A 16,305-nucleotide genomic window follows, 5' to 3' on the forward strand; every position below is an offset into this window, starting at 1 on the left:
CATCTCAGGGTTTGCTGGCCAAACCCAACACAAAAGCAAATAAAACAAGACAAAACAAAAACAAAGTGAGAACCTGAAATTGTAAATCCATGAAGATCCATGGAGGTAAGAATATTTATTTAAGAGTATGGTTAGCATTCAGTCCTTGATGGTGAAGCAGAAATGGAAACAGAGGCAGGAATAAGGTTAGATACCAACTACTGCAGTAAGAAATGCCAGACTTCAGATGAAAACAAACAAACAAACAAACAACAAAACAAATTTGCTGGATCAGTATACAGTCAAGGCCAAGGGGAGAAAATAAAAAAAAATAAAGGTGGGAAACAAAGAGAATATGGCTGACCTGAATTAATAACATGGGTGGCAGTTCTTGCAGATGGTACATTAGAAGGACTGAGACTCTGATCCTTTGGACTTCTCATCTTCTGTCTTAAAGGAGTTGCTATCTAAATCCTGCATCCCAGAGCCATCATTAAAGAAGGTTCTTAATCTATCTTTATTTATTTTATTTTATTTTTAAAGATTTTATTTATTTATTTGACAGAGAGAGATATAGCGAGAGAGGGAACACAAGCAGGGGGAGTAGGAGAGGGAGAAGCAGGCTTCTTACGGAGTAGGGATCCCGATGCGAGGCTCGATCCCAGGACCCTGGGATCATGACCTGAGCCAAAGGCAGACGCTTAATGCTTGAGCCACCCAGGTGTCGCAATCTATATTTTTTAGATATAATTGATACATATCATTATAACAGTTCAGGTGTACAACATAATAATTCAATATTGTATATATTATGAAATGATCACCACAGTAAGTCTTATTAACATCCATCACCATACATAGTCATAGCATTTTCTTTTCTTGTGATGAGAACTTTTAAGCTCTAGTCTTTTAGCAACTTTCAAATATGCAATATCATTATTAACTGTAGTCACTATGCTGAACAATAGATCCCCATGGCTTATTTATTTTATAACTGGGAGTTTGTATTTTTTTTTTGTTTTTGACAGAGAGAGAACTCAGGCAGGGGGAGTGGCAGGCAGAGGGAGAGGGAGAAGCAGGCTCCTCACTGAGCAGGTAGCCTGACACGGGGCTCAATCCCACGACCCTGGGTTCATTACCTGAGGTGAAGGCAGATGCTTAACTGACTGAGCCACCAGGTGCTCCAGAAGTTTGTAGCTTTTGACCCCCTTCACTTCTATTCCTCATTTGATTATCAAGTCTCACCATCTACTACTTCCTATGTGAAATTCTGCATTGCCGAACCTGTCTGCTCTGCACACACGGAATATACTTTGTAATTCTCTGTTTTCTTCTTTTGTTTGTTCACACTAAATTTCACTTTGATTTTTCTTTCTCCTGTGTCTTCTTAGTTTATCCTATGGATCTTTTGACTCTCAGCTTAAATCCTACCTCATTTGTGATACCTTCCTGAAACTAGATCAATCACACAGTTTCCTCCATTTCTAAAACTAAAGAGCTCATCATCTATACTATTCACTGGACAGAAAACTGTGTATGCTTCATATTGCTTGCATTATTTATGTTATTTAACTTGTCTTTTTTGTCTAATCTTACTATAGGCATTTGGAAGGCAGAAGACATGATTTTGCTGGATAGCACCCAACGCATTAGCAAAGGCTAAGTCAAAAATCAAAATCAGGGGGGCGCCTGGGTGTCTCAGTCAGTTAAGTGTCTGCCTTCAGCTCAGGTCATTATCTCAGGGTCTCAGGCTCCCTGATCAGCAGGAAGTCTGCTTCTCCCTCTGTCTTTCCCCCAACTCGTACTCTCTCTCAAATAAATAAAAAATCTTAAAAAAAGAAATCAAAGTTGGGCAGTTAATATATGCCAGGCTCTATGCTATGTACTGTTGTTAAAACAAGAGATGAAATCTGTGGATGCTTTAAAGAAGCTTGATGATTTTTCTGGAAGAAGAAAAGATTTGTATTAATATTTTAGAAAGGAGAACATGAAGTAGGGCTTATGGGGTTGGTGTTGGGGGAAAGGGGATTTCCTAGATAAAATTAGGTCTACATTAAGACTTTAGTAGGCATTAGCAAAAGAAAGAATAAAGGACGAGTGTTCTAGCAGAAGATTGCTGTGAGAAAAAGTCTAGTGGTTAGTCAGGATGAAATTCATTCATTCACAGGATTTACACCGTTTGTTCTGAAAAACACACTCAGCTGGTGGTTATTGAGGAGAGTGATGAGCTGATTTGCTTTCAGGATGTTATTCCATTAATCAAGACCAAGGACTGACTTTTAATTATTTGTCATAAAACCTAAATTCTGACATCTGATATTCAGGTCCTTCCATAGACTGACTTCAAAATTATCACTTATCCACTATAATCCACAATGGTCTCTTTTATTTCAGCTAGGAAAATATACTCACTGTCTCCAGATTTGTTGCATATTTTTATCCTCTCTACTTTTCTACAGTAAATAACTACAAAGGAAGGTAGATCATGATAAATATATAAAAGTATTATAAATTTGCTGCTTTGAGAGTTCTGAGGAAGTAGACATTTTTGCAGTCTTGAAGGGATAGCAAAGACTTGATAGGAATTACAGTGCTTTGTATGGTCCTTAAAAATCAGTCTTGTGTGTGACTTTTTAAAATGAGTATTAAAAATGTGTTTACACATGCATTTAATTACTCTGGGCCATAAACACTGATGATTTTTTAAAATGTTTTTTGTCTTTGTTCTCCTAAAAAGGGATATTTCTCATGCCTTTGACTTTATTTCTGAGAGTCTAGTGTTGGTCATAAAGTAGTAGATGAATAAACATTTGCTAATTGGTTTATCAGATTTAGAAAAATAAATATTGAAAAGAAGAAAGCACAGTTGTGATGAACCATACCACATAACCTTTAAAATTAGCATTATTCTTCAGTTAATTGGGCTATTGAGATAAGTTACACTGTCTCTTCAGCCATACTAAACATTACCAATTTAATAATTTGATAAAGAGTAATGTCATCTGGGGAGTGCAGGATTTAAAAATGGTGACACTGCAAACGAGAAAACAATAGATATTTTGTACAAATTTGTAATTTTGTTTCTGCCTATTGTAGAATAAAAGAAAAATAGTAGGAAAGTTTAATGGAGCATACACTATTCACTCTTATTTTACTTGCAATTGGTTTTTGTTTGTTTGTTTTTCTGGGGTTGGTGCTAGCAGGGAAAGAGAAACAACAGCTTAATATGTCTGTGAAAGTTAGTGTAAATGGAAATCATGAGTTCCCAACTATTACAATGCAAGTAGATCTACTTGGGATTGAAATAACAACATAAAGTTTCAATCCCTTGGGAAAAATTACACCAGGCAGACTGATTGAGTGGAAACTATCCAATAAACTGTTCATGGACTTTATAATCAGTGAACTATATAAAAGAGACTCATTTTCTGAATTGCATGTCAAGAACTAAATTTACATGATGTAGCCACTTGAAGTAAACACAACTAAGCATGCTGGTACATGAACCCCTTGGGGAGAAATTGAGCATCACTAAGCAACTGCCTGACCTCCCAGCCAGAGTATTTTATGCGACTGAGTGAATATTACTGCTTAGTGGGGGGGGGGAATGTAATGGCGCTTACATAATTATTGTCTTTCTTTAACAAAAATATAATAGTTCCACTATTGCTAGCTGCACCAATTTGAACAATAAAAGTTCCTAGAAAACAGATATAACAGTCTTCCAGTAATGTCAGACTAAGTAAATCAGATCAACTCTGCCTTAGAGAACAACTAGAAAAGCCAGATAAGATATACCCATATATCAATTGAAAAGCAATGGGGTACTAATAAATTCACAAAGAATTACCAAGTGTGGTAGATTACTTGTGATATTTGTATCATTTACAATGTGACTCTTTGGTTCTTCCCATCAGAATGTAGAGTCTTTTTCCCACCCCTTATCTGTGCTGGTCTTGGGACTTGCTTTGGCCAAAGTAATTTGGCAGATGTGGCAGCATGCCAGTTCTGAATCTAAATTTCAAAAGAGATTTCAAGCTTCTATTCTCTCTCTTGGAACTCTGCCACCATGGACTATAGCAAGGCCAGGCTATCCTGCCAGAGGATGAGATAACACATGGAACAGAGCTGAGCCTGCCCAGGCAAGGACATCCTAGACCATCCTAGACCAACCAGCCCTCTGTCACCCATCCATAATCCACAGGTTTGCCCAGCCAAGAACAGCCACATCTGGCCCAGATAAGAACCATTCAAGGAATCCATTTGTTGTGAGAAATAATACATAAGAATTGACTTGAAATGCCACTATACTTACCTTACACACCAGGCCAGAAACTAAATTTCATGATATTCAGAGAGGTGAGCCCAATATTTGGGGACAATTTTCCTTTTTCCTTGTTTACTAGTTCCTGTTTCAAAAGCTTAAACGACAGTAACAATGACACCAAACTGTTGACTTGGAATTTCACAGGGAAAAAACATCTCCAAAGATAAGGAAACTAAAGATACTATATATATATATATAGTGTGTGTGTGTGTGTGTGCGTGTGTGTGTGATATATATATATATAGTGTGTGTGTGTGTGAGATCTATATCTATAGCTATATCTATATCTATATATATCAGCAGATAGCAGAAAAGGGAGTACTAATGGATGTTCTCCTAGCAGAAGAAAAAACTCCCAGTTGAATATTGGAAATGCAAGAGGAATAATCAGGAGGGCATAAAGGGAACTTTATTTTTCTAAGGTCCTTGCATATTTTTGTAGAAGATGTAAAAAAGTTGATTGATATTTAGACCTTGATAAATTAAGGATCATTTTGAAATCTCCATGGGAATCATTAATGATAGTAATCAATCAAAGAGTAGGTAAAAAATGAGAGAAACAAGAACAGATAGAGTTCTTAAAAAGATAAAGCATCAAAAAGTAATTGATTTATCTCAAATATACTGATCTAAGAACAAATGTAAATGGATCAGAGTCCAATCGTAAGTCGGATTATCTCACTTAAAAAAAAAAAACAGAACTTTGCTTTTTATAAGAAACATATCTAAAATAAAAGATATAAAAAGTTTACAAATGACCACATATATAACAAAAATATCAATATGCCGAAAGTTGGTGTGACTGTACTTATACTGCTAAATCAGACTTTTAAGCAAAAAGGGTTAATAAATTTAAAAAAGGGTATTTTATAATGTAAAGTTTTAATCCACCTGGAAAACATATTAATTATACATTCATGAGCACCTAATAATGTAGCTTCAATATATATACAGCAAAATACAGATCTTGTGTGTGTGTATGTGTGTATATATATCACTATATCTAAAAACTGCATAATATACACTCTTAAGCAAACAAGGAATATATCCAACAATTCACCATAATATATAAAAACAAAAAGAGATAAATAGATGAAATTGTTTCTGATATCATTTCAATACACTGCCCCCTTCCCACGGAAATCAACACTCCAACCCCCAGCTCCAGATTCCTATTATATTGAAATGTACAGATTTTATATATCTTAAAAAAATAAATTACCTTTATTCATAAATGCATGGTTATTGTAGAAAATTTGGAAAATATAGAAAAAATACTTAAAACTCATGAAAGTTATCTGTAATCCCTCACTCTCACTCATCCTGATCTTGGTGTAAGGGAATGAGTATGGGTGTTAAAGTCAGACCTGAGTCCAAAAAATGTCTGTGATCTCCAATAGTTGTATGACTTTGAGAAAAGGTAATTAACTTCCCTCAGCCTCAATTTCCTCAGGGAATTAGAATAATTATACTAGTTAAGACTATGTTGGTTATAAATAAATCATTTCAATTTCACAGAAGCACATTCAGAAATTAATTATAGCTATACAAATAGGGTGTCTCATAAAATCAGATTTGGAAATATAATGGGACCTCAAAAAGAAAAAAGTAGGATTGAAGGGAATCTCAAAATACAGGAATAAACATCAACCATCTCCCACTTCTAGTTTTCTTGTCATGTATACCTTCATTTTTCTTTCTCTAGTTCTTAGATCAGATGAGAAATAACCATGAAAGTTATCCTGGTTGACTCAAGTTTGGGCCAGTGCTCAGCCAAAGTCTAATTCACTATAAAGAAGGAAATGGGGTGGCATTTTACAAAATACTTGCTCAATTGTAGCTGCTCTAGGGGTGGTGAGGCTAATGGAGGATGTCTGTATAAGCAGAGCATTCATGATTTTCAGTGCTACTGTGAACATTAAATGTATTTAAATCTTTTGGTGATCATTGATAGTTATGTTGATTATCAGAAACATTCGGATTCATCTATTGATTCTATTTTCATAGCTTACTTTAAATCACTTTACTTCTTTTATACAAGTGCATGTACACACATACATATCACTTTTTTATACTTACACACATATACATACAAAAATATTTAGAAGAAATGATGCAATAAGTAAAAACATAAATTTAAACTATGCGTTTTTTAGTAATCATTATATTGTAACCCTCTTTATGGATTATTTCAAACTCTTTATAAACAACTTTTTTGATTGTCTGTGGTTTTGTTGTTAATATACAAATCCTATAATTAACTGACTTACCTAAATAAACCTTCAACTTTAAAGTGAATTGGAAATGATCGGCAAGATGGTGGAGGAGTAGGAGACCTAAATTTCATCTGGTCCCAGGAATTCAGGTAGATAAGGATCAAAACATTCTGAACACCTACAAACTCAAAAGGAGATCAAAGAAAAGAATAGCAGCAACTCTCTGAACAGAAAAGCGACCACTTCCTGGAAGATAGGATGCGCGGAGAAGTGAATCTGAGGTGATATTCGGGAAGATGGATGGCAGGGTAGGGGGCCTCCGTCAGCCGCTATCAGCAAGTGATAAGCAGCGGAGCACAAAATCGGAACTTTTAGAAGTCGGCTCCACTGAGGCACGTCGCTCCAGTGGCTAAGCGGGGGGTGGAACCCTCGCTGGGACAGTGTGGTCTCAGGACCCTCAGGGTCACAGGAAGATCAGGGGTGCCTGAGTGTGGCAGAGCTCCCAGGTATCAGAGCAGGGAAGCCAGCTGCAGAGATGGAGCTGAGGAGAGGGCTCTCAGCACGGGGTTACCATAAACCGTGATCCACGGCACAGTCGGGCCACTGCTCCTCCACAGGGACCCAACAAGCCGCAGATCCAGGGAGACTCCCCTTCCTCCCCTGGAAGGAGTGGTGCAGGGTGCACCACAGAACTCTGCTGGGTTTGCAGACTCCACACGGGGTCGTGTGCCAGAGATAGAAATGCGGGGTCACAGGCTGGGTGAGCACAGACTGCGGCTGGAGACTGGGGAGACAGGAGTGATCAACTGCTTTTCTCTGGGGGCTCACTGAGGAGTGGGGCTCTGAGTTCTCAGCTACTAACGGTGGAGATTGGGAGGTCGCCATTTTCACTCTCATCTTCCAAAGCTGTACAGAAAGCTTGCAGGGAACAAAAGCTCCCAAGAGCAAACCCAAGCAGATTACTTAGCCTGGATCTGTCTCAAAGACATTTGAGAACCACTGCAACAGGCCCCTCCCTGAGAAGATCAGCAAGAACAGCCAGCCAAGACCGAGTTTACCGATCAATGAGAATGGCAGAACTCTAGCACTAGAGGAATAATGTACATGGAATTCATGTTTTTTTTTCCCATAATTATTTAGTCTTTCAAAGGTAATTTTTTAAATTTTCTTTTTTCTTTTTTTTGAATTTTTCTTTTTCCCCTTTTCACCAACATCTTATCAATCCCTTTTTTAAAAAAAACATTTTTATTTTTCATTTTTAGAGTCATATTCTATATCTTCCTAGTAGTTAACTTTATTTTTGGTATATATATATAAGTTGTTCTCTCTTTAAAATTTTGGGATAAGTTTCTTCTAACAGACCAAAATATACCCTAAATCTCTAGTGTATGGCTTTATTCTAGTCTGCCTGATCACATTCTCGCCCTTTTTTTTTTTTAAGATTTTATTTATTTGACAGAGAGAGACACAGCAAGAGAGGGAACACAAGCAGGGGGAGGGGGAGAGGGAGAAGCAGGCATCCCGCCGAGCAGAGAGCCTGATGTGGGGCTCGATCCCAGGACCCTGGGATCAGGACCTGAGCTGAAGGCAGATGCTTAACCAACTGAGCCACACAGGCGCCCCTCTCACCCTTTTTTAATTTAAAATCCTGTTCCTTCTTTTTCAACCAACTTCTTATCTTATCAATTCCTTTTATAAAATCCTTTATAATTTTCATCTTTATAGTCATATTCCATCCCTTCAGTGTATTTACAATTATCTTTGTACACATATAAGCTTTTCTTTCTTTAAAATTTTAGGAGGCACTTTCTTCTAACAGACCAAAAAATGCCCCAAATCTAGTGTGTGGCACTGATCTATGCACCAGCCTGATCATATTTGATCATATTCTGTTTTTTTTGTTGTTTGTTTATTTGTTTGTTTTTATCTTTTTCTTTTTTTCTTTTTCTTTTTTTCACTTTCTTTTCCCCTGGTTTCAGGTCTCTTCTGATTTGTTTAGTGTATATTTTTCTGGGGTAGTTGTTACCCTGTTAGCATTTATTCTCTCATTCATCTATTCTCCTCTGGACAAAAGACAATACGGAAAAAATCACATCAAAAATGAAAACAAGAGGCAGTACTGACTGCCAGGGACATAATCAATATGGACATTAGTATGATGTCAGAACTAGAGTTCAGAATGACAATTTTAAAGATACTAGCTGGGCTTGAAAAAAGCATGGAAGCTATTAGAGAAACCCTTTCTGGAGAAATAAAAGAACTAAAATCTAATCAAGTTGAAATTAAAAAAGGCTATTAATGAGGTGCAATAAAAAATGGAGGCTCTAACTGCTAGGATAAATGAGGCAGAAGAGAGAATTAGTGATGTAGAAGATCAAATGATGGAAAATGAAAAAGCTGAGAAAAAGAGAGATAAACAACTATTGGATCACGAGGGCAGAATTCAAGAGATAAGTGATACCATAAGATGAAACAACATTAGAATAATTGGGATCCCAGAAGAAGAAGAGAGAGAGGGGAGGCAGAAGATAGATTGGAGCAAATTATAGCAGAGAATTTCCCTAATTTGGGGAAGGAAACAGGCATCAAAATTCAGACATTTCTTATATCAGACAAATTAGATTTTAAACCAAAGACTATAATAAGAGATGAGGAAGGACACTATATCTTACTTAAAGGGTCTATCCAACAAGAAGATCTAACAACTCTAAATATCTATGCCCCTAACATGGGAGCAGACAATTATATAAGCCAATTAATAACAAAAGCAAAGAAACACATCGACAACAATATAATAATAGTGGGGGACTTTAACATCCCCCTCACTGAAATGGACAGATCATCTAAGCAAAAGATCAACAAGGAAATAAAGACTAAATGACACACTGGACCAAATGGACTTCACAGATATATTCAGAACATTTCATCCCAAAGCAACAGAATACACATTCTTCTCTAGTGCCCATGGAATATTCTCCAGAATAGATCACATCCTAGGTCACAAATCAGGTCTCAACAAAATAATAATCAGGAAAGAAGAAGTCAAACTCTCACTCTTTGCAGATGATATGACACTTATGTGGAAAACCCAAAAGACTCCACCCCCAAAACTGCTAGAACTCATACAGGAATTCAGTAAAGTGGCAGGATATAAAATCAATGCACAGAAATCAGTGGCATTACTATACACCAACAACAAGACAGAAGAAAGAGAAATTAAGGAGTCCATCACATTTACAATTGCACTCAAAACCATAAGATACCTAGGAATAAATCTCACCAAAGAGGCAAAGAATCTGTACTCAGAAAAGTATAAAATACTCATGAAAGAAATGGAAAAACATTCCATGCTCATGGATTGGAAGAAGAACTACTGTGAAGATGTCAATGCTACCTCGAGCAATCTACACATTCAATGCAATCCCTATCAACATACCTTCCACTTTTTTCAAAGAAATGGAACAAATAATCCTAAAATTTGTATGGAACCAGAAAACACCCTGAATAACCAGAGGAATGTTGAGAAAGAAAAGCAAAGGTGGTGGCATCACAATTCCGGACTTCAAGCTCTATTACAAAGCTGTCATCATCAAGACAGTATGGTACTGGCACAAAAACAGACACATAGATCAATGGAACAGAATAGAGAGCCCATAGGCAGTGAAGTGGCTGCCTTCATCTCAGGTCATGATCCCGGGGTCCTGGGATAGAGCCCCACATCAGGCTCCCTGCTTGGTGGGAGGCCTGCTTCTCCCCCTCCCACTCCCCCTGCTTGTGTCCCTTCTCTCACTGTGTCTCACTTTGTCAAATAAATAAATAAAATTAAAAAAAAAAAAAAAAGAATAGAGAGCCCAGAAGTGGACCCTCAACTCTGTGGTCAATTAATCTTTGACAAAGCAGTAAAGAATGTCCAGTGGAAAAAAGACAGTCTCTTCAACAAATGGTGTTGGGGAAATTGGACAGCCACATGTAGAAGAATGAAACTGGACCATTTCCTTACACCACACACAGAAATAGACTCAAAACGGTTGAAAGACCTAAATGTGAGATAGGAGACCATCAAAATCCTAAAGGAGAACACAGGCAGCAACCTCTACGACCTCAGCTGCAGCAACTTCTTCCTAGAAACATCGCCAAGGACAAGGGAAGCAAGGGCAACAATGAACTATTGGGACTTCATCAAGATAAAGCTTTTGCACAGCAAAGGAAACAGTCAACAAAACCAAAAGACAACCGACAGCATGGGAAAAGATATTTGCAAATGACATATCAGATAAAGGGCTAGTATCCAAAATCTATAAAGAACTTATCAAACTCAACACCCAAAGGACAAATGATCCAATCAAGAAATGGGCAGAAGACATGAACAGACATTTCTGCAAGGAAGACATCCAAATGGCCAACAGACACATGAAAAAGTGTTCGACATCACTTGGCATCAGGGAAATCCACATCAAAACCTCAGTGAGATACTACCTCACATCAGTCAGAATGGCTAAAATTAACAAGTTAGGAAATGACAGATGTTGGAGAGGATGCAGAGAAAGGGGAACCCCCCTCTACTGTTGGTGGGAATGCAAGCTGGTGCAGCCACTCTGGAAAACAGTACGCAGGTTCCTCAAAACGTTGAAAATTGAGCTACCATATGACCCAGCAATTGCACTACTGGGTATTTACCCCAAAGATATAAATGTAGTGATCTGAAGGGGTACGTGCACCCTGATATTTATAGCAGCAATATCCACAGTAGTCAAGCTATGGAAAGAGCCAAGATGTCCATTGCCATATGAATGGATAAAGAAGATGTGGTATATATATATGTATATATATATATATATATATATATGTATATATATATATATATATATATATATACATATATATACATATATATATACAATGGAATATTATGCAGCCATCAAAAGGAATGAAATCGTGCCATTTGCAGCAACACGGTTGGAACTGGAGGGTATTATGCTGAGCGAAATAAGTCAATCAGAGAAAGACGTGTATCATATGACCTCACTGATATGAGGAATTCTTAATCTCAGGAAACAAACTGAGGGTTGCTGGAGTGGTGGGGGGTAGGAGGGATGGGGTGGCTGGGTGATAGACATTGGGGAGGGTGTGTGTTATGGTAAGCGCTGTGAATTGTGTAAGACTGTTGACTCATAGACCTGTACCTCTGAAACAAATAATATATTATATGTTAAAAAAAAAAAAAAAAGAAGAGGAAGATAGCAAGAATGGAAAAATGAAGGGGGGGAAATTGGAGGGGGAGATGAACCATGAGAGACTATGGACTCTGAGAAACAAACTGAAGGTTCTAGAGGGGACTGGGATGGGGGGATGTGTTAGCCTGGTGATGGGTATTAAAGAGGGCACGTACCGAATGGAGCACTAGGTGTTACACACAAACAATGAATCATGGAACACTACGTCAAAAACTAATGATGTAATGTATAGTGATTAACATAATAAAATTAAAATAAAAAAATTTTAATGTTCATTACATATCTAACCTCATATCATTACTTTCCTTTTGTTGTATGAAAAATAATAAACATGTGCCTTTCCTTCTTAAAGAAAATAAATAAATAAATAAAAGTAAAGTGAATTGGAGACTTATCCTGAACAGATTGAGAATGCAGGCAGCAATATCTGAAATGGTAATGTATGCAATTTGTTCCATTTACACACAATTCTATCTCATTGATCATATTTTTTTGATGTGAGATAAAATGCACAAAAGAGAATTAATAGATATGAATATAAGCATACCCTTCATAAACACAATATGCCAAATTTCAAATTCTGTTAATGCTAATTATTAGTAACATAATTTGGCAACTAATCTAGCCTTGTGACATTTGTTTATTTTGTGATATTTCTTGTATTTTACTGTTATTTTTTGGGAGGCAGATTCTTAATAAAAGGAAAATAAGCAAATTTTCAAGAGTCTTTGTTTATTTATTTCCTGGTTCAGTATAGGGATTTGGAGTGAAATTGGCTCTGGTAGATATAGCTTGCTTATATTCTTTGAGATTAGATGTTATTTTCAATGTTCATAAACATGAGAAAATTCAATCCCTAAGATTATTGTTTTAATTTACTTATCACAAAGACATTATGAGCTTCCATTATGGAACAGGGGTTTGAGTATTTGCAAAAATATATGTTTTCTGTTGTTGCTTTGATGTTAAGGGTAATTACATTGTAAACTCCCTGATGGCAAGAAGTGCGTATTCTTGGAACAATTTTATGGTAATTTTTATAGATAGTAGTTATCACTAAAAAGTTGTAAATAAGTTAATTTGAGTCTTTCAGATATTGAAAGGTATTAGTTTTTTTTCTGAAAACAAAAATCTTTATTAGAGTAGCAATCTTATAATCATTATACTGTCAAACATGGGAGACATTCTATTTTAGGAACATAGATAATAAGCATGAATAATGATATACAAAAATAAATGAAATACATATAAAATAAAATAGACTACTTAGTGTAAGTATTCTAATGTATGAACATACATTTTTTGAAAAGATTTTATTTATTCATTTATTTATTTGAGAGAGAGAGAATACAACTGGGGAAGGGAGCAGAGGGAGAGGGACAAGCAGACTCGCGCTGAGCTTAGATCCTGACTCAGGGCTAGGTTTCATAACCTGAGATCATGACCTGAGCTGAAATCAAGAGTCGGACATTCAACCAACTGAGACACTCAGGTGCCTCTAAACATACATTTTATTGTATGTTTAAATAAGAATGCTAAAATAGTATGAATACTTGTCACAGCACTACATCTGGAGAGTAGTGATTGGTAATACATACCAGAGGTTTTTAACATTACTGCCAAGGCATGTTGGATAGGTGTGTGAGAGAAGGATGGAAATAAAACGCACTGAGAGTGTGCCTAGTTTGCAGACTGACTGACGTTACAGCTCGTGGCAATATAGTCTTACTGACAGGAATGTATTTTGAATGGGCATGGCACATGTTGATAAAAAGAAATAGAAATCACAGAGGGTGTGGATCATCATTGGTGAGTTACTTTTGGAAGATATCAAAAAAAAAAAATGGCACTTCCACTGCGTTTTATAATCCACGAAAGACTAGATGTGTAGGTGAAAAGAATTAATTAATGATGTTTCCTGTCAATTCATAGATGCAAGATGATTAAAAAGCTTGTAGATCTTTTCAAAAGAATCAGAGAACTCATGCAAGTAAATTAAGGTACACCTTGGAAGGTTTTTTGAGACTTAATTATGGAAGGCTTGGGATTTCAAACCAAGCAGTTTGGTTTTTTGTATGTTTTTTTTTTTTTTTTAATTATGTTAGTCACCATACAGTACTTCATTAGTTTTTGATGTAGTGTTCCATGATTCATTGTTTGCATATAACACCCAGTGCTCCATGCAGTATGTGCTCTCCTTAATACCCATCACCAGGGGAACCCATCCCCCCACCCCCCTCCCCTCTAAAACCCTCAGATTGTTTCTCAGAGTCCATAAACTCTCATGGTTCATCTCTCCCTCCGATTCCCCCCCTTCATTTTTCCCTTCCTTCTCCTAATGTCCTCCATGCTATTCCTTATGTTCCACATGTAAGTGAAACCATATGACAATTGTCTTTCTCTGCTTGACTTATTTCACTTAGCATAATCCCCTCCAGTCCCATCCATGTTGATGTAAAAGTCGGGTATTCATCCTTTCTGATGGCTGAGTAATATTCCATTGTATATATGGACCACATCTTCTTTATCCATTCATCTGTTGAAAGATGTCTCAGCTCCTTCCACAGTTTGGCTATTGTGGACATTGCTGCTATGAACATTGGGGTGCATGTGCCCCTTTGGATCACTACATCTGTATCTTTGGGGTAAATACCCAGTAGTGCAATTGCTGGGTCATAGGGTAGCTCTATTTTTAAATTTTTGAGGAACCTCCACACTGTTTTCCAAAGTGGCTGTACTAACTTGCATTCCCATCAACAGTGTAAGAGGGTTCCCCTTTCTCCATATCCTCTCCAACATTTGTTGTTTCTTGCCTTGTCAATTTTTGCCATTCTAACTGGTGTAAGGTGGTATCTCAGTGTGGTTTTGATTTGAATTTCCCTGATGGCTAATGATATTGAATATTTTTTCATGTGTCTGTTAGCCATTTTTATGTCTTCTTTGGAGAAGTGTCTGTTCATGTCTTCTGCCCACTTTTTGACTTGATTATTTGTTTTTTGGGTGTTGAGTTTGAGAAGTTCTTTACAGATCTTGGATACCAGCCCTTTACCTGTAGTGTCATTTGCAAATATCTTCTCCCATTCTCTGGGTTGCCTCTTTGTTTTGTTGACTGTTTCCTTTGCTGTGCAGAAGTTTTTTATCTTGATGAAGTCCCAAAAGTTCATTTTTGCTTTTGTTTCACTTCCTTTGGAGATGTATCTTGAAAGAAGTTGCTGTGGCCAATGTCAAATTACTGCCTATGTTCTCCTCTAGGATTTTGATGGATTCCTGTCTCACATTGAGGTCTTTCATCCACTTTGAGTTTATCTTTGTGTATGGTGTTAGAGAATGGTCGAGTTTCATTCTTCTGCATGTGGCTGTCCAATTTTTCCAGCACCATTTATTGAAGAGACTGTCTTTCTTCCATTGTGTATTTTTTCCTGCTTTGTTGAAGGTTATTTGACCATAGAGTTTGTGATGTCTCTATATCTATATTATCTATATTCTAAATAATTATAGTCACAGATATAACTTTGTCTGAAATTTTAACAACTATTAAAATACATTGTATATCATTGATATTTCACCTGTAATGTTCAACATTTTTTAAAGATTTAGCTTTTGCATTTTGGATGTAATGAAGTATCATTGTGCAGTATTTCATTATTCAAGAACAGATCAAACATGCAGCCACTTCAAATGAAAGGGGAAATGAAAGGAAGACTGCTAAAGATTTTGAAATAAGCTGATATTGAAAATCAAGTATTGAATTTACAAAATATTTAAAAAAATATTTTAAAAATATTGTCAAGTTAGTATGCAGAAAAGAAATGTAAATGTTATGAAGCAGATATAAATCAGTAATGTAATCTAGTAGTGAAATTTGGGTCATTTAATTCTGGAAACAAAATTAATTTTCCTTGAAGGTACCTCTGAGTTTCTAAAATTTACAATGATGTGAGATTAGAAATACTGAATGTTGATATATAATAATTTGGAGTTGGGAAAGTCTTTCTTGAGATTGACTTAAATAACATCTTTTAGTATTACATATACTCTGTTATTGCTCATGCTGTTCCCTCATCTGACATTTTCTTCTACTTTTCTCTATTATCAAACTCTGGTCTATACTTCTAGCACTCTGAAAAAACTGCAACTCTGAAACCACCTCTGATGCCACAATAATACTTAATGTCTTCTTTTTAAAAAGTATTTCCTAACATTTCATGATAGGGTTTATTTCCTTCTACCTGATACCTGTGTAGTAATGATGATAGGCTTTTTATGTTTTTTACTACTCAATAAGTGTTGGATAAATTGAATTAGATGGATCAGCACATCCAGTTAGGCAGACTGAGAATCTGGGCTCTAGAGACACTAACCTGGAAGCTTTCCATGATTCTCCTAATACATGCTTAACTACAGCAAGGCTTTAATGGTGTCCCCAAATGCAGAATCAAATTCTATCATTAATGTGTATATGATCAGATGATCTAAAAGGGTTACTTAAGCTCTCTTGCATCACTTTCTGCTTTACACTGACGTGCAAATATAAGTGATCAGAGGAGCC

This window comes from Neomonachus schauinslandi, chromosome 6 (assembly GCF_002201575.2).
Source record: "Neomonachus schauinslandi chromosome 6, ASM220157v2, whole genome shotgun sequence".
NCBI classification, from domain to species: Eukaryota; Metazoa; Chordata; class Mammalia; order Carnivora; family Phocidae; genus Neomonachus; species Neomonachus schauinslandi.